Source organism: Cricetulus griseus, assembly GCF_003668045.3.
Source record: "Cricetulus griseus strain 17A/GY chromosome 1 unlocalized genomic scaffold, alternate assembly CriGri-PICRH-1.0 chr1_1, whole genome shotgun sequence".
Lineage (NCBI taxonomy): Eukaryota > Metazoa > Chordata > Mammalia > Rodentia > Cricetidae > Cricetulus > Cricetulus griseus.
In genome coordinates, this window is record NW_023276807.1 from 265,646,522 (window position 1) to 265,665,428 (window position 18,907).

The 18,907-nt window shown below is 38.9% G+C and overlaps 1 long non-coding RNA gene across 1 annotated transcript in view; it reads left to right on the forward strand.

The window, feature by feature from the left end:
• Positions 1–18,907, forward strand: part of LOC103161398 — a 641,004-nt gene that overhangs the window by 277,113 nt on the left and 344,984 nt on the right. Inside the window, exon 5 of the long non-coding RNA XR_004772289.1 lies at positions 10,046–10,171. This is a non-coding gene — a long non-coding RNA (glypican-5). The remainder of the gene's footprint in view (positions 1–10,045; positions 10,172–18,907) is intronic.

Sequence of the window (18,907 nt, forward strand, 5' to 3'; positions counted from 1 at the left end):
CCTTGCTGATTTTGACCCAATCAGGAATGACTTGGCCTGCTCATCTAAACAAGTAGAATTGACTGTACTAGCTGCAACTGTAATTAAATGAATAAAAGTTAAGTTGTAAAGAAATTACACCTTTTTTTGTTTGAGTGGCGATCCAGTTTCCTTACTGTGGTCATATTTGTTTTAAATCTTTTCTATTTGGCTTATTTTCTTTTTGTTTAAAGTCCCTTTTTAATGGACAACACAGTGAACACCTTTTGAGGTCCATTGCCATGATATGGAATAATATTGGATCCTGGCTTGAAAGTCCAGTTTTAGCTTTTCCTGGTGAGTTTTAAATCACCCAGGAGGAACATGTGTTCAGAACATGTATTTCTTATTGGGAAGGTGAATGATAGTGTGTGGAGTCTCTATCCTGATTGTTGTAGCTGGCTGTAGACTGTTAGCTCAGTGTTAAGCTAAAATTACCATGGAACACCTGTCTAAAAACAGATGCCGGAAAAGGAAGTGGAAAGGTACTTGTAAATTTTGGGCACTCCTTCCCATGTCTCCTTGCCATTCTTGTGGGGTTGCCTCTTGTCTTCACCTCCTTTGGTGTGTAAAGGAATCACCACCAGTCCTCTGAGGAAATGAAATCAGGTCAGGTGAACAAGACTTCCTGTGAGGTGGGGAACGCCTGGAATCACTTAACCAGAAAGGAAAAAAAAAAAAAATCTGCAAATGATGCCAAACAAACCCTAGGTCACAGTTCCATGATGGGAAGTGAGTTCAGGTAGGGTTCAGAGAACAGATCCCAGGAGTTCTTGGGTGGTACAAATATATTTTTTTAAAAAAACCCAGCCAATTATCAGTCTAACGTTTTTGAAAATCACTTCTGTTTGTGATAAATGTACCTTGAGCTTTGCAAAGCGCGACTTTCTAGGAAATATTCACCATGCCTTCCTCTGGGCCCCAAACCTAGACTTCAGCTGTCCCTTTGGCTCATCAAACTTCATACATTGTGCACATATTGGATTATTTTCAAGCATTTGATGAAGATTTGTTACTGCTGTTGCGATAGAAATCTAAAAATATTTTCTCAAATAGAATGACTTAGGTGAGAATAAAGTTAAGTGATTAAATATAGGTTCGGAACAGCATGGGAAAATAGTTCTTATCTCAAAGCATGTAATTATATATTTCCTCTGCCAAGCTGGAGACTGGCATTTGAACTGTCTACTGTTTGACAGCTGTGGTCAGACATCTCTACAGGGTTGATCCGCTCATTAGCGCCACATTAACCTTAACTTTGCCTCAGGCCATTAACTAGCAAACTGCACAGTTGACCTTTGTTCTACAGATATTTTCAAACAGTGTGCAAGGTGCTGCTTTTAATTTGGGTTCTGTATTATGTGTGGGCTGACTTTATGGGTAAAAGAAAAAAATCAATACATGGCATTAAATAAAGAAACATGTGGTCTGAGACATTACACAGAGGAAAGCTCCATTTGAAAATGTGATTCTTTTCCAATATTTTCCCAGATAATTAGCTTTGGTCAAAATTAGAAATAGTGCCTACTGTCTGCAGTGGAAAAGATAGAGGTAAAATACGACATGTGACAATATATAAATAACTTAAATGAAACAAAGTGCTACAAGATAAAGATTGTAGGCTGAAGCTATATTTTTAGAAGTGTCTAATGAAATAAGATGCAATTTAAACTGAAATTTAAATTAGAGCCGCATGTTTAAAGGCAATACTTCCCTAGATGAACAAAGTTTAACTTTATATGGGTGCCACTCTGAGGCATATGTCAACCTTACAAATTATAGGTTAAATTAGTTTAGTAAAGTATTAGACTGTGTGTTCATGGCTATATCTAGTTTGTGAAATATCGTACCACAGTATATCCTCAAGTGTGATGTATATTTGTGAAGTTTCAGGGGCTCAGGATCCTCAGTTAATTATGGTACCAATTTTGTGGAACTAAATCAGCCTTCTAATGTGCCCTCCCTGTCTGACTGCTTGTCAATATGCACATAGAGAAAGTTGGGAAAGGGTAAACACCATATTGTCAATGTTAGTTACTTCAAGAGGGATGGCAAACATTACAAAGGGACTCGTTAACTTGATCTTCAGATAACCTTTGAATTATCTTATTCTTCAGTAAAAGATGTCGCTTTTGTTATTAAAGGGAATCACTGTATTGCATAGAGTTGAAACCATGACCATGTCAACAAGCCTCAAAGGGCAACTCACAGATGGGTTGCATTTCCCTTATATATTTTAGCACGTGATATATCGGGAGACCCTTCTGGTACTGTTGGCCTCCAGGGAATGGGAGGCAATGAAGCAATCACTATGCTAGTCCATGTTTCTCCCCTGCCTTCAGTAAGCTCAGGGCAAACAAGGCTGCAGGCTATGAATGAGCAATTGTGCTAAAGACCTTTTCTTTACTGAGCCTGCACTGCACAAGGCTGGTCATTAGTTAGTGATTAGAATTCCTCCATTCTCTGCTTCCTGTGCTGCATTCTTTAGACTTCTCCAGACATATAGATCATTTCTATCCAAACAGACCACATTCTAAGTGCAGATTTTCAAAAGAAGTGATTATCTGTTTCCTAGCATAGCAATGCACATATATGGGACGTGTTTGTTTTCTTAATGTGACCATATCTGTATGTTCTTGCAACTATAGCAGTAGTCCTCTATTTAACACTTTTAAGTTTTGATTTTTCAAACCTTCAATTTTTTTTCTGATATTGCAAACATGCTGTGGTCCAAGACATCAAAGGACAGTTTGAAGTTGATTCTCTCCTACCAAGTGTGTCTCAGGATTGAACAGGAGTCATCAGTTCTGCTGGCAGGCCCCTGTACCTGCTGAGTCATCTCACCACTCCTCCCTGTGTAGTTAATTTTTTTCTATTTGATGAGGACATATAGGGAGGAGAGGGAGCTACTCAAATGGATGATTTCTTCAGGTTCTTCCTAACTCATTATGCATTGTATCTGTGATGGATTACTATAGGATCTTACTACACAGTGAGGCTAAATAGTAGTGGGTTATTACATTTCAATGTTGTTTGTTCCCTGGGACTACTACCTGAGTTAGGAATCCTGACCTATAGATATCTAACATTTTGATAGAATATACTGGGAACATATGGTGATTCTTCACAATCTAGAAGTTAGGTACTCTGGTATAAAGATTCCTAAGGCATCTTTTCTGTTTAAGAGTTTAAGAATATCATCATTAAAAACATATTGTATTAATTTTCAATTCTGGAAACTATTGAAAACTAAGGCACGGCGTAGGGCTAACTTACAAAGCATCTGAGTATCTGTTGGGCATAAATGATGATCAAACCCTAGGTACAAATGGTGGACAGGGTAGAGCTTTGGCTGTGAGAGAAGACCTCCTCCATTAGAGGAGACAGATTTACAGAGGAGGAATAACTTTAAGACAGGACTACTAATAACACATGGCTCAGAAACAAAGAGCCCATAGATGCTGATTGATCAATGAAAAAGGAAGAGAGGTGGAGAAACTGAGATTTTGAAGAATGGCTACATGGATACAGTGATGGAGAAGACAAAGCTAAGTGGAGGAAATAAACTTGCTAAGCACAAATTTTGTTCAAGCAATACAGACATAGTATATGCAATGTTTCAATAGAAATGTGATTTTTTGCTGCAGTGTGGGACTAGAAGCAAGAGTAGTTGACATGGAAGGAGCTACAGGGTGGAGTGTAAAGAGGTGCTGGCCACCGAAAGACATTCTTATCTAAATTACTTTGTGTTTAAAAGAATGAAAAATGGTATTCATGATTTCCAGTATTGCTTCTCAGTATAACTTAGAAAATGAACTGAAGGGAAGAGAAAGGGCAAAATTAAGAGGCATGGCCCATCTGTGAAGTTTGAAGACTGAAGAATTTATACATTTTTATATGGACCTGATACATGATACTTTGAATAAACACTCAGACAGGGAACACTTTCCCATATCCTTTTAAATATTGCAATTCAATTGCTCATATGAATTATATATGATTTCTATATTTTAGTGATGTTTCTAGGCCAAGATGAAAAACTGACATAAGTAACAGAACTACTGAAGGATAATTAGCAAGAGTTTTAACTTTCTCCTGCATTTACTATGCTTCCAAATTTAAATTATATCATCTTCATGGTGATAAAAAGTAAATATATGGATTAGCCACACCCATAGCTATTTAAATATAGAATAGTTTTCAAGAATATAATATTTCTTTTATTGCAATTTTTCACGTAAATTGGAAAGGGAATCACGTGTATAAAATAGTCTTAGCACTGAGCTGGGAAGAAAGATAGGGATTGTTCTATTGTTTAGGTGATAACATACCCTAGCAGAAGCACCTTAAGTAAGAAATACTGTACTTGGCTTACAGTTCCAGAGGATACAAAACATCACGGTAGTTCTGTCCCCAGGAACAGGAAGCTGGCTAGTCACATTGCATCCATACTCAGGAACCAAAGAGTGACAGGAAGGGTGGCCAGCTATTAGTTCTCAAGAACTTCCCCCACCCCACCCCCTGCCACCAAAGCACCCAGTGACTCACTTCCACTTGTCAGATTCCATCTCCGTAAGTATTCAAGATCTCCCTGTAAAACACCACTGTCTTTGGAAATAAGCACTCAAACACATGAGACTATGGGCTTCATTTCACATTGAAAGCACAAGGACAAGTACCAATTGGTTACTTTGCAGCAGGTAAAATGTCTACTATTTATTTCCAAACAACTCAATTATGTAGGGAGAGATCTGTACACACCTTGGCAATGACCATGCCCTCTCGTCAGATCTTTATTCCCCACTCCCCATGTGCACCTGTGGCCACACCCCAACAGGCGTGGTCAGCGCCAAGGTGCATACAGATCTCTCCCTATACAATTATACCGTTTTGTTTTGTTTTGTTTTTTTGTACCTGATGTTTGATGTGTGATTTTAACTTCCACCTACAGATGTATATCGACCCCTCTAGCCCCTCAGTGAGACTGCATTTAAGAGTATCTTATTATTTGACAATTTCGTACACATGCAATATATCTTGGTTATATTTCTGGTGTTTTGAATGAGAATAGCCCTCATAGCTTCATCTCTTGAATACTTGGTCTGCAGTTCATCTAAAGTTTTGTGAAGGATTAGGAGATAACTTGTTGAGGAGGTGGCCTTATTGGAAGGCTTTGAGATTTCAAAAGATTCAACCATTCAATCTGGATAACTCTGCCATTTGTTTGTGGGTCAACAGGTCTCAGGTGTTTTCCCATAATATCTGTGCTCTGCCATCACATATTCTAACCCTTTGAAGTAATAAACCCAAGTTAAACACTTTGATAAGTTGCCTTGGTCATGGTGTCTTATCACAGCAATAAAACAGTAACAGAGACAATGTCAAACCTGCATCACCTGTGCTCTTCCCCCAAACATCTCTTAGTAGTATGCCCACCCACCTTATGTGCTATTCTTCCTTAAAAGCAAACAAACAAACAAAAAACAGCAACAGCAAACCCAGAGTCCAGTTAGTGCTTCTCTGTATGTTCGTGAATGTGGGGCCATCCATTAGGGAATGGGCAGCTTACCAGAGGCTATATGCCAGTCCTCAAGAAAATGACTCCCCTCCTACCAGCAGCTATCAGCTGCCACCGTCTCATCAGTTATCAGTTATGAGTGGAGTCTTGGAAGCCTCTCTTCCATCCATGCTTGCATGTTGATTGTCTTGGTCTTACGTGTAAATCTTTTCCCACTAACCCTAGCAGCAGTGTGTTCATGAGTACATCAGGCATGCCAGATCTAGATGACAGCATTTCTCCATCTTCTCCATATTACGCTTTTTTGTTATTTCTACGTCCTTTTCTGCAGCGTCCCCTGAACATTGGAGGGTTGGTACAGGTGTCCCTAAACAGGTGTCCCATTTAGGGCTTTAGCACTTTTACTAGTTGAGAGACTGCATTGAGGATTGAACATTGCAAAAAAGAGGCTACTCTGGCCAAGGCTGAGAGTAACACGAATCTATAGGTAAAAATATAAATGTTTAGAGGGCAATTTGAGCACCATATATATTAAGTAAAATAGCCACAGTAGGTTACTACACAGGGCCTTCAACCTTGCTGGTTAGGGAATTTGGACTACATGTGCACAACCAGACAAAATTTCCTACTGAGGAGGGGATGGCAAATCCCTTCATAAAGCAGTTATTACTGTCATGTCATCACTGTACCGGCTAGCACAGTTTACATGGGAGATCAGAATTTTAACTTGCAAGGTTCATATCTGAATAAGTCTATTGATGATTCTCTGTCCTCGATAGACTGAATATTACATTGCATTATTATATTTTCCCCATGGAAAAAGAACCAGGTAAGCAGGAAGCTTTCTGTGTCAGTCGGTTCCTGCTTGATTTCTATGTGTACTGAAACAATAGCATGTGTTCTCTTTGTTAGTATTCAGGCATCTGCACTGGCTGCCCTTGGGGTTCTTCTGACAGGATACACCTTCAGCTGAAGCCACTAAGAGCACCACCTATACCTATTCATTATGTTCCCTTTTAAAAGGGCCATGCCTACCTCCTGTCTTTCTTTATTCTGTCTGTCTGTCTGTCTGTCTGTCTGTCTGTCTGTCTGTCTGTCTGTCTGTCTGTCTCTCTTTTCTCTTCTGCTGCTCCTGTTTCGAGAAGCCTGTCTTTCCCTCCCCTCCCCCTTTCCGTTCCCATTCCCCTAATACAAACCCCCTCCATGTGAGCTCTGATGCATGGTGTCGTTCTCTCTCCTGCCGCTTTTTAACATTACAACACTCGTCTAAAATAGGACCTTAGCATCTCGCTATAGAGGCAGCCAAGAGCAACAGCAATGTATTGTTTGAGGGTGGGACAAAGCAGTCCATAACAATTTACTCACCATGTTTAATGGACACACTATTTCATACTGGGAACAATTATTCCAACTTCAGTTCCCTCATTCTTTTTGCAACTTTGCTTTCTTTTCTCTTTCTCCCCTTTAGTTTGAGTACCTTTGATTCTTTTCTTAATGCATAGGGCTTGGTTGTGAAATTCCACTAGTATCCATGGCTTTGCTCCCCACTATCCTGGTTGAAGACCCAGATATCACTGAGTCTGTCAAGGTTCAAAGTCTAATATTTAAGAGAGTACTGTGTTACACTAATGACTCTTAAACCAGTATCATCAACAGCATCGGCCAGCCTTTGTGAAATACAGAATTTTGGCCCATTTTTGGAGTTATAATGTCTACATTTGCATGGTGGCAAGATTTGTTGATGATGCCTACACTCATGAAGTTTGAAAAGTAGCATTTTACTTGATTCTCTAGATTGGTATTCTCACAAAATATTCAAAGCAAACACTCTGGTTAATTCTTTGGTCATTTATTAATCTGATGACTGTTGATTAGACCTGTCATGATCATTACCCTCAGATCTAAAGCAATGAATAAAACAAAACAAACAAACAGAACAACCCTGCCTGCTTGAATATTTTATCTAGAGCAGGAAGAAAGATAAGAAACTGCAAAATATAATGAGACTATCACACACACACACACACACACACACACACACACACACACACACACAGACAGAGTAGGCTAGAGAGTGTATCAGGCAAGATGAAAACATTGAACAGGATAAGAGTGGCTATCAGTATGGGGTAGGACACTAAGGAAATGCTGTTTCTTCTTCCCTTGTGTGTAACAGTGAATGATATTACCTCAGTATTCTTAGTTAGGAATTATCTGAAGGCTCTTTTCTTTACACACCAATTCTTGATTTTTGTTTGAGTGTACTACTTACGTGTGTGTGTGTGTGTTAGTGTGTGTGTGTTAGTGTGTATGTGTATATGTGTGTGTGCATGCATGTGTGTGTGTTAGTGTGTGTGTTAGTGTATATATGTATATGTGTGTGTATGTGTATGTGTGTGTGTTAGTGTGTATGTGTATATGTATGTGTGTGCATGCACATGTGTGTGTGTTAGTGTGTGTGTGTGAGTGTGTATGTGTGTGTGCATGTGTGTGTGCATGTGTGTGTGTTAGTGTGTATGTGTATATGTGTGTGTGCATGCATGTGTGTGTGTGTTAGTGTGTGTTAGTGTATATATGTATATGTGTGTGTGTGTTAGTGTGTTGTGTATATGTGTGTGTGCATGCACGTGTGTGTTAGTGTGTGTGTTAGTGTATATGTGTATATGTGTGTGTATGTGTGTGTGTTTGTGTGTGTGTTAGTGTGTATGTCTATATGTGTGTGTGTATGCATGTGTGTGTGTGTTAGTGTGTGTTAGTGTATATGTGTATATGTGTGTGTGTGTATGTGTGTATGTGTATATGTGTGTGTATGCATGTGTGTGTGTTAGTGTGTGTTAGTGTATATGTATATATGTGTGTGTCTGTGTTTGTGTGTGTGTGTGTGTGTGTGTGTGTGTGTTTGCATGTATGTGGTGCACATTTCTATACAGGTTGATATGTGCACATGCATATACATGGGAGGTCTGAAAGCGATGTGGTTTTTTCTTTTTCTGAGGAGGAAAGGGTTGATTTGGCTTACGTTTCCACATCATAGCTCATCACTGAAGGGACTCAGGACAGGGGCTGAAACAGTGTAAGAACCAAGATACAGGAGCTAATGGAGAGGCCACAGAGCAATGCAACTGGCTTGTACCCCATAGCTTGCTTAACCTGCTATCTTATAGAACCCAGGACCACCATCCCTGGAAGATCCCACCCACAATGGGCTGGGCCCTCCCACATCAATCACTAATTAAGAAAATGCTCTACAGGCATGTGTGTTCGGAGGCCAGAAGTCAACCTTGGGTGTTGCTCTTCAGGAGTCTTCTACTTGTTTTTTGAGACAGGGTCTCTCAAAGACTTGGGCTTGTCTGTTAGGCTAAGGTGGTGAACCAGGGATCTGCCTGCCCCTGCTTCTGCCCATCTCTGCTTCCCCAATGCTGGGATTACAAGCGCATGCCACCATACCTGACCTTTTTAGGTATGTGCTAGGGATCAAACTCAGGTCTTCATGCTTGTGTAGCAAACTCTAGACTGACTGAGCCACCTCCCTGCCTCTGGGCTGCCTCTCCAAAGCCAGGAGGATGTGTGAGCACTAGTTAGAGTCGGGGTCAGGGAGGAGCAGGTCCCACCTTCTCCTGAAAGAGACGTCTTGTCCTTCTCCATTTTAGCAGTCTCTTGCTGAAGCCAGAGCACTCTGATTTTGGCTACTCCAAGTCTCAAGCTTGCCTCCAAGCTATTTGTATGTTTAGATTACAAATGGCCACCACACTTGCCTACGTCCTATAATTCTGGTTATCTGTACAATGGCCTTTGAAATTGCAGAGCAAACGTTCTTTGTCCTTCCAGGTCCTGACTTTAAAACTCAAAAGTGATTGCCTCCTAAGAAAAAAAATTCAAAATTCTTCATTATCATTTAATTTTCCCTTCTATAATCCCCAGGGTCAGGGGAAATAGACTGTGAATAAAAGAAAACACACACAAAACAAACCTTAGTTGATTCGCTAAACATTCTTCACTCTATTTAGTTTTTATGTTAGTACTTTTGGAATATTTTATATTTAGGGCTTAGAGTCATGTATAGCAAAAACTTACTACTTTGTATTCCTTGTTACCAAATATTCAGAAACATGATGTAAGTTGAATAAACTTTATTCAGTAGGAAATTCATTAGCATATTGTAAGCCTGATGTCTTCCACATGGAATAGAAAATAATTTGTGTCTTTGTGTTTAGATGCCAGTAGCTGGGGAGATTTAGGGACACTGAATGAAATGGGATGTGTGCGTGTGTAGGTAAATGGTATCTAAAATCTTTTGTCTTTAAAATATGACTTATAGCCACTGAATTTTTTCTATTCCAATAATAAATGTAAATATTAACATGACATTCATAATTATTTTACTGGTTGTTAGAAAAATGCCTTATGCAAACATAAATAAATAAAGTCTAGCATTCTACAAGGTATTTGTAATAATATATATGCGGATCTTCTCCATGGGTTTAAAAGCATTTTTTCTTTCCCTTTCAGAGAGTTCATCAACAGCCTTAGACTGCACAGGTCTTTCTATGGTGGCCTGGCTGACCAGCTTTGCATTACTGAGTTAGCTGCAGCTGAAGGCAGGCCCTGCTGGAACGGGGAGGATGTAGTTCAAAGGTAAGTCCATGTAAAATTCCTTTGCTTCCTTGCTGTCTTCTGCTGGAACTGATGCTACGTTACAACACAGATTAGAGGTTCATCCTTTTGAGTTTCTTCCATTATTCTTATCCTTCTTCCCATGTCACTCTGAGGGCACCACCTGCTGACTTAAAACTTTCTTCATGTCCACCTGTTCAACGTACACACAACCCCAACCTTGAAATTTTTTCCTTCAAGTTAGTTGGTTTTATTAAGGATCTTTGACTATTAGATTGTGGGAAAACTCAAGGAAACCTTAATACTCGTGCAAAACTAAGATTGAGAGAGGAGAAAGAGAGAGAGAGTATTTCTAAAGCATAAGGTAAAATTCACTCTTTTTTCACACATACTCTCTTTGTTAATATTTGAACACTTAAAGGTTGTGCTCGAATCTGTGAAATTAAATCTGTTTTCATCTCTCTGCTAAAAAAACTGGTGTCTACTCCCTTACATACTGATTCCACGTGGTTGGTATCTGATGGCTTAGTTATCGCAATGACATGTTCATTTAAAAACATCTCCTACTCAAGTAATAACCACGTCAGACCTTGATTAGCTTTCGAGATAAATGAGGCGGGGCTCGTTCATGGTGGTATTACCACAGCTTGATATGCCATGTTTTGTTGATATCCATGGGAGCCCTGCCGTTTGCTGAATAGAACTAGAGGAAGAAGGGGTAGGGGACAGAGTGGGTGTTGGGAGGGAGTGACTGGGGAGGAGAGGGGGCAGGTGAAACTGCAGTGGGGATATAAAATAATTTCAAAATTAAACAAAAAGAATCATCTAGCAAATTGTTACTCTGATAAATACATATGGTAGTACACTTTAAATACAGATGTCTATAATAATAGTAAATCATAGATTATGAGTATTCACAGACAATGACTTTGAAAATAAAAACTCTAAGTTGCAATAAAGTATTTGGTAATCTGACTAAAATATTTGCATTATGGTCTTTGAGTATTGGACTGTATTTTAAAATGTTTATTTACACTTACTGAAAGCAATCATTGTATTCAATTGAGTAGATAAAATAGTTATGTCCATACACATTTTAAGGCAGTGAGCAAAGAACTTTAAGCACTGGGTCATTTAGTTTTCCCAACACAACTTTAATGTACTAACGTCAGTTTGCTGTTCTGCACGTTTTGTCTTGTTAGTACTGAACTTCTTTTTACATGATTGGCTTACATTGCATTTTCAGGTATGACGTGGCCAGTTCTTGAAGTAAATTTAGATCAAGATCATTTTGTCAATGCAGATTCCATGCTAAAGATCTGGGTATCTTTGCAATCTAGTTCATTATTTATTCACTGTGTATTCATTGTGGTTTTTATTTGGATCACTACTGTTTTTTGTTTGTTTGTTTACTCCTTGTAAAAAGTAAGACATCATTTTACAAGAAGTGCTATTAGTAGCTTTAAGTTTCTAATTCAGATTTTCATAAGAGTTTTGTGATATTTTTGTTTAAACACTGATACATGTGTTTTATATTGAACTCCTTAATTTACCTGATAGCATTTCTATAAAACACTGAGTCCAGATAACTGATATTTTTTTAAACTAACTGTTTCTTCAGAAAAAAGCAAGATCCACAGTGAAGAGCTGTATGCAGACTTCACTGTAGACATTCATTTTAGAGACACTCCATTAGTTAAAACAAACAATGCCATTCAGTTTTGAGAACATTGAAACCAAGTGAATGTGTGTCATATTTAGGGATGAAGACTCTTATCCTTTCTATGGTAGGTTATAATACCATCACTCCCATCCTGGGGAAATTATGCCAAACACATCAACACACTAAATTGGTTGCCGAGATTGATTGTTATCATTTGGTGTGAGGCTGGAGTGATTATGTTGGCAGTGTCTCTTCTCCTGCAGGCATCTGTTAGGAGGTGACTGATAAGATTATTTATGTGCACAGCTGTGCTGCTTCAGAGGGTAGTCATAGAGATGCTTCTGTATCATTACAGTCTGTGAAATTGGGGGAAAGCAAAGACCTGGAGCTCCCGGTGAATGCAAGAGAAAAATGCCTCAAATATCTGTGGCATAAGGAGAGTTTTGTCTCTGAAATAAAGCCTGTTTTAATTTCAATAATTTTAAACACCGCTTCCGTGTCATATACTCTCATGTAACACTGGGGTCAAGAGGTCAAGCTGCGTATTTGTGATGAAATTGAGCTGCTGCCGCAATCTCTAATCTGCATCTCTGAAGGTCCATCTTCTCCAGCATGCTTTCATTATCTCGAAATGAAATTGTTCTCCGAAAGGCATGCCAGTCCCAACTCTAGTCTCAGTTATCTGTGATTGTAAATTGATTGTTCAATGATTCACCTCCCTCTGGGCAGTGAAGTTTAGGTGGCAGCCCCTTAATTACCAGGGCTTGCATCCCTCTGTTATTAATAGACAGGAAATCAAGTAACACTCCCTTGTTATCCAGGAATTCCCATTCTCTGCATTAGCCCTGGAAACAGCCAGGAGCTGTTAACTACTCTAGTAAAATTAATAAGCCACATCTTTCTCACTTTATCTTGATTTAGTTAATGCTCCCTAATGCTTCTGGCACAATCCAGAGTTTTCCCACTAGTTCTTATAATAAGGTAATCATTTCTTTAAATGATTATGACCAAGTTTTTAAAATCAATTAAAAATAGACCAGTGTTAGCACTCCTTGTGCTTAGCTGTTACTGATTTCTGATTCAACCAGGAGTTTTTTTTCTCAATAGTAATTTCTTTTTCCTCACTTTCACTCAGCCACTGAAGGAAAGAAGTTTTGCTTTTAATCTTTTGTTCTTTCCAATCCTATAGTGTGGAGTTGTACTTCTATTGTTACAAAACAAGTGGCTTCGTTCTCATGGTAGGACCTTTGTTTGAAGGCAGTCAGGTCTCCAGTGCTCTGAATGTGTTGGTGGAATAACCACTTGGGTTTCCTGCATCCTGGGGTTGCAGGTCACAATATTCTTTGTGCCTTGGCACCCGACTGCTGCCAGTTGCTGTCTAATCTGCATGACACATACCCTGTTAGGTTTGTAAATATGGACAAAATACACTTTCCTTTTTGAAAAACAAATTTAACTTTATTATTTAAAAAGTTGCAAATGATAATGAAAAATCTCATACACTGAAATTATCCAGACCCAAAACTGTACTACTCACTGAAATTCAGAGTAGCCAACCATTCAGAATCGGCGCTGGGAAGTTTCATATTGGATTATATACTTCACTATGGAATGTATTTGATCTTACTTATCACAGAAAATGAAAAGTCAATGAGTGAGAACCAGAAAAGAAATTACCCCCATGTCTTCTTCCATAGCTTGCACCTATTGCCTCCCTCATTCCAGCATCCCCACCATCAGTTTTTATACTTGAGAATTAGAGGATGCTCAAAAGTGGGATTTGTGGGTGTATTCATCTCAGAAATCTACTACAAAGTGTGAAAAGTCCACTGTTAAAAAGAGGACGTTCCAACGAAATTATCTTCGCCACGCAACTGTGTATACCACTTAGACTCCTACTTTCATCTCATGTTTTAGTACAATGAACTCCCTAATTTGTGTGTTAGACCCCTAATTTACTGTGCTAAAAGCCTTTTACATTTATATATTACATCTTTCTTCTGTTCTAATTTCTTTTAGAGTGAAGACTTTGGATTAAAAGGGAGGTTGAAAATGATTAATGTTATTGAGTATATTCATGAGTGATTCTCTGAAGATAACAGAACTATAGGGAATTTAAGTCCCTAAGTAAGTGGTTTGCAACCTTCCTAATGCTGCATTCCTCTAAAATAATTCCTCCTGTGGTTTATGATTGTGGTTACCCCCAATCATAAAACTATTTTTATTTCTACTGCATGACTGTAACTTTGCTACTGTTATGCATTATAATGTAAATATCTGTTCCAGTTGTCTTAGGAGACCCCTGTGAAAGGGTTGTTTGAGTCTCAAAGGGATCTCAATCCACAGATTGAGAATCATTGCCATAAGTTGTGCTGTGCGCTAAGATTTAGACTGTGGGAAATATCCTTAAAGGTTGTCTGTTGACAGTAGGCTCCTAAGTGAAGGTGAGCACCTGACAGTGTAGGAGGAGAGGTATGGATCCTAAAATTGCTTACCTGCCTCTGACTCTGGGTGCCCTTTTCCGTCTTTGAATTAACAGTAGGGTTGCGAGTGTCTTCTGGAACGTACTTTATTGACATTGTGAAATCAAAGTCCATAGAGCTCTTCTAATTTCAGATGTGGTGGGGTAAAGTATATTAGGCAGCATCACCCCAGGAAGTGATTAGGGTGTCATGTTGGGGATGTATAAAAAATGCCAAAGCTTGGCAGAAGTCTAAATTCACATGCTGGCAATGTGGCTTAATGATTAAGAGCAATTTCTAATCTTCCAGAGGACCCTTGTTCAGTTCCCAGAACCTACATTGCACCTCACAAATATTAAAATACAAGGAGTTTTGGAGATAAAGGGGAAAATTTCCTAAGCAGGAGTTTGGGAATAGTGGATCTTCAGCTAGGCTTAGTTTAATCATATTGAACTATTAGTTGACAAGAAAGCCAAGACAAACCTGCAACAAACCACTCAGAGTATTCTGGGAAACAGGACAGTTCTAAGGCAGATGTACCTATTGCTACTTCTCTTCACCCATTGAGTGCCCCGAGGAAATCTATATTGGTTCCCCAAGAAAATCTATATTATAAACAGAATGTCTGGAACAAAATAGAGTTGGACACCAGCCACCACTGTGTGTCAACTCAGTTTCTTGCATGCTGCCACCATTCAGATAGACTATTTTTAACTCACTACATGCTTCTATCAGAGGCTGTGACTAAAGAAGAGTAAAAAAGGGAAGCAAGATAAAGGTTTACTGAAGTGGGGACCAAAAGGGCCTTTTCCAATCTGGTTAACACAGCAGCTGTTCTCTCAGGGGGTCCAGTTTTCATCAAGGTTATCCCAACTTGTGACTTTCAGATTGTGTTATTGAAACATCAACAATATCCAGTCTTCATGGATGGTAATTTTGCTTTATACTAAGAGTGATTTCATACTTATGCTTTCTATTCACACTTGGATAATACCTGCAAAATAGTTTCTTTTAAATAAAAGCAGATAAAAATACTTTTGCTCAGACTAGGTTTTATATCCCTGAATAATGATTATATAAATTTATTATCCAGTGATTATTACATATGAGAAGAGATATCAGAAATGTAGGCACTCATTCATATTATCTCTTCAAATAGATCCCACTATAGTCTCGTTTAATTTATATGCACAACTCACTAGTTGCATGCAGAGAAGGGTCCAGATTTTCTCTTCTGTATTTCTCAACATCATTGAACTGTGTTAGAAGTTGTTAGTGTTTCCCAAAACCTGATAGCAGAATGATTTCTACATTAAATGTGGCAGTAGTAGTTTATTTTGGCTTGTACAATTAATGTGATTCTGTGTTATATTTTCCTGAAGTTTTAATTTCTTCCACAGTACTCTAAAAGACTTTTATTTCTTTGTTTAGTTGGAAAGACCTAGGAATACAGATTACTTTTGTTTAGAGATGTAACTTTGAAAAGTAGATTCTGTAGTCAATTTTGCATGTAACAACATCCATAGAAGGTACCTGTTACAAACCTCTGAGTTAAGTAATTTAAGAGTCATAGAATTAGGAAGCAGATGGATCTCATGTTTGGAAAGTGTCTGGAACTGTATTTAATCACACACAGAAAGAGCTTTAAGTGGTGGGGAGTAGAAAAGGGATCATATGTGAGAGCATGTTCTTCTAGAGTTCCTTCATCAACAAATAATGACATACATACATTATTGTAAATAGAAAAACCAGTCAGGTCTAAGAAATGCTACATAGCCATGCATTCTGTCTATCATCAGGGACCGATTTGTACCTGAATGAGGTACAAAATTATTTATTCTTGGTTCCTATTTGATATCAAGGAAGATGTCCTTTATAGTAACAATTATTGCTAATCACAAGGGTAAAAATTTACATGCCAGAGGATATGAATACATTTGTAGGGACTTTGTATAAAGCAGATATGAAATTACTTAATTACATGCGTGGATGAAATGTTGAGCATTTCATTATAGAGAAAATCTGGACATCTAAATACATTGAATCAGTAAAACAATAAGAGCTTAGATACGCTTAATAAATAATCATCTTTTGTGGGCAAGATACATTTAAATACCAGAATTGTTGCTAAGTAAAAACAGTATATGGTGCATTGGCTCAGAGCTGAATTGGGGTTAACTTGACAAGACATCAAATTGGAATATGTTTATTTCTACAGAGGAAAGTGATGCAGCACAGGTGGAAAGAAATGCAGAATAAAATGGAGCAGTTGTGTGGTAATTGTCATTAACCAGGGTTCCTAAAATCAAAACCAAGCCTTTCTTTCCTTGAAGCAGTTTGATATACATGTGGACACACACATCAACTCATACAAGGATAGGTATATATACATAGACTGTACATACATGTATTTAAAGTTGACTATATACATATGAATTTTTATGTGCACACATACTATATGTATGTGTAATGCTGGTTTTCTATTACTGGCATAAATAACTTAGATTAATCAATGTACAGAAAGAAGGATCAATGTTTTACTGGTGTTTTGGGGTCTCTGGTGGACATGTATGGCTTCACATATGTGGCAGAGAAAAACATCTTGATTCTTGTCTGGGAAGCACAAAGAGAATAAGGAATTAAGGTCTCAAAGTCTATTCAAGGACGTGCCCACTATGACAGGAAGAACTCCTGCTAGGCCCCACCTCTTAAAGATCCTAGCTCCTCATAGTAGCAACAGGCTCGGAATCAGGGATTGACTGTCTGGGCTGTTGGAGAAAACTTATGACCCAAACTACAGACAAAGGTCGGTTGCTGATAAAAATGAGATAGTCTAATGTTGTACCTGCATACTTAGCCCATTACAGGAGTTAGCTATTCGAAAGTCCCCAGGGAAGATGAGCAAGCTGAAAGTCCCAGTAAGAAGTTGTGTTGCAATCTTAAATTCAAAGGTAGTCAGGAGGCAGAATTTCTTAATTTTACAGGGATTTTAGACTTTTCCCCAAAGGCTTCTTCTGAAAGAGGGAGCCTCTCCTCACTGTGAATTAGAAAATGCTTTGGCCTATGTCGACAAGCTTAATAAATGATCAAGTCAAAAAAAATCCTTTTATACCAATATGAAGACTTTTTTTGTTTTTTGTTTTTTGTTTTTTCAAGACAGGGTTTTCTTTTGGAGGCTGACCTGGAACTAGCTCTTGTAGACCTGGCTGGTCTCGAACTCATAGAGATCCACGTGCCTCTGCCTCCCCAGTGCTGGGATGAAGACTTAAAGTCTAATCTGTGAATATAATATCCTAAGTGTATTACCAAGTGTAATTAACAACCAGCAGCACTGTTTTAGGGGAGGGCAGAGAAACTGTTCTCATGGGCTGGAATGAGGAAGAGGCTGTGTTAGGTAAATACCAGAGAAAACATCTGCAGAGAGAGCATTTAAACTAACATGTGGGAAGACCGAACTTCTCCAAATAGAGAGATCTTCATGCTTCACGTGTCTGCAGAATAGAAGGAGAGCCCATGTGTGAGGATCAGACATACAAATGACAGAGGGTCCTCTGAGGTGAAACTCTCTAAGGGCTAATTACCAGGCTATCACAGCTAGGGAAGTACTTGGTGTGTCAATCTAGGTGCTGAGCAGTCTGTGGGCATTTCAAGCTGCAGTGAGAGTGCACTGAACAGCTTTCTGCCTGCATTCATATTCGACTCAGGCCACTCCTGACACCAACTGTAGTGGCCTCTTTCACATAACAGTGTGTCCAGCTCTTTTCAGACAGCAGCTGCATTTCTTCCCATTCAGCTCTGTCTGGCACTAATCAGAATTTGTACGAAGTCCGCCAGTTGAGAGCCCTACTCCACAAAAAGACTTTCAGATGCCATTCACAAATAGTAGATTTGCAACTTCTCCACAGCTTGCGTGTGATGCACCTAAAATTTGGAGATTTTCATAGTCACATGCTTTGGTTTGATAGTTGTTAGAGTGGCTTATAGAATTCAGAGAAATGCTTCACTTGTTTTCAATCGGTTAATAGAAACAATCCAGGAATGGCTAAAAGGGAGATGGAAGACTGATGCAAACGACAGATGCCAGAGCCTTACACGTGACGCTTCCCAGGCCACCAAGCTCGCAGCACTTCCACAAAATCAGCAGCTTGGATGTTCTTTGAACACAAAGGTCTTGCATGTTGTGATGGTGACTTCATGAAGGCATGGTGGATCAGTGATTAAACTTCATTGACCATTGGCTGAGTTGCTTTTCTTACATCTGCTCTCTAGTCTTCAGAGCACGAAGAGAAAAGCTGCAAGTTCCAAGTTGCTAATTAGTGTTTGATCTTCCTGGTGACCAGCCCTCATGCAGAGCCTTCCAAGTGTCCCCTACTAAAATAGGAGTTTCTTTCACCCAGGATATGTCAAGGCATTTAAAAGACTGCTACAGGCTTCTGTGTAGGGCGTTACAAAGCTTAGGAACTTGGGTTAAAGGCCAAATATTAGAACAAGCAATCATGTCATGCTCATGTCTGTGTACCTCAGACTTGGTAAATTATAAACAAGAAATATTTATTTGTTCTCCGTTCCAGTCTTGTGCTTTCCAGGATAAGGGTTCTGGCTTTTTTTTACTCAGGGATATTTTTGCATAGC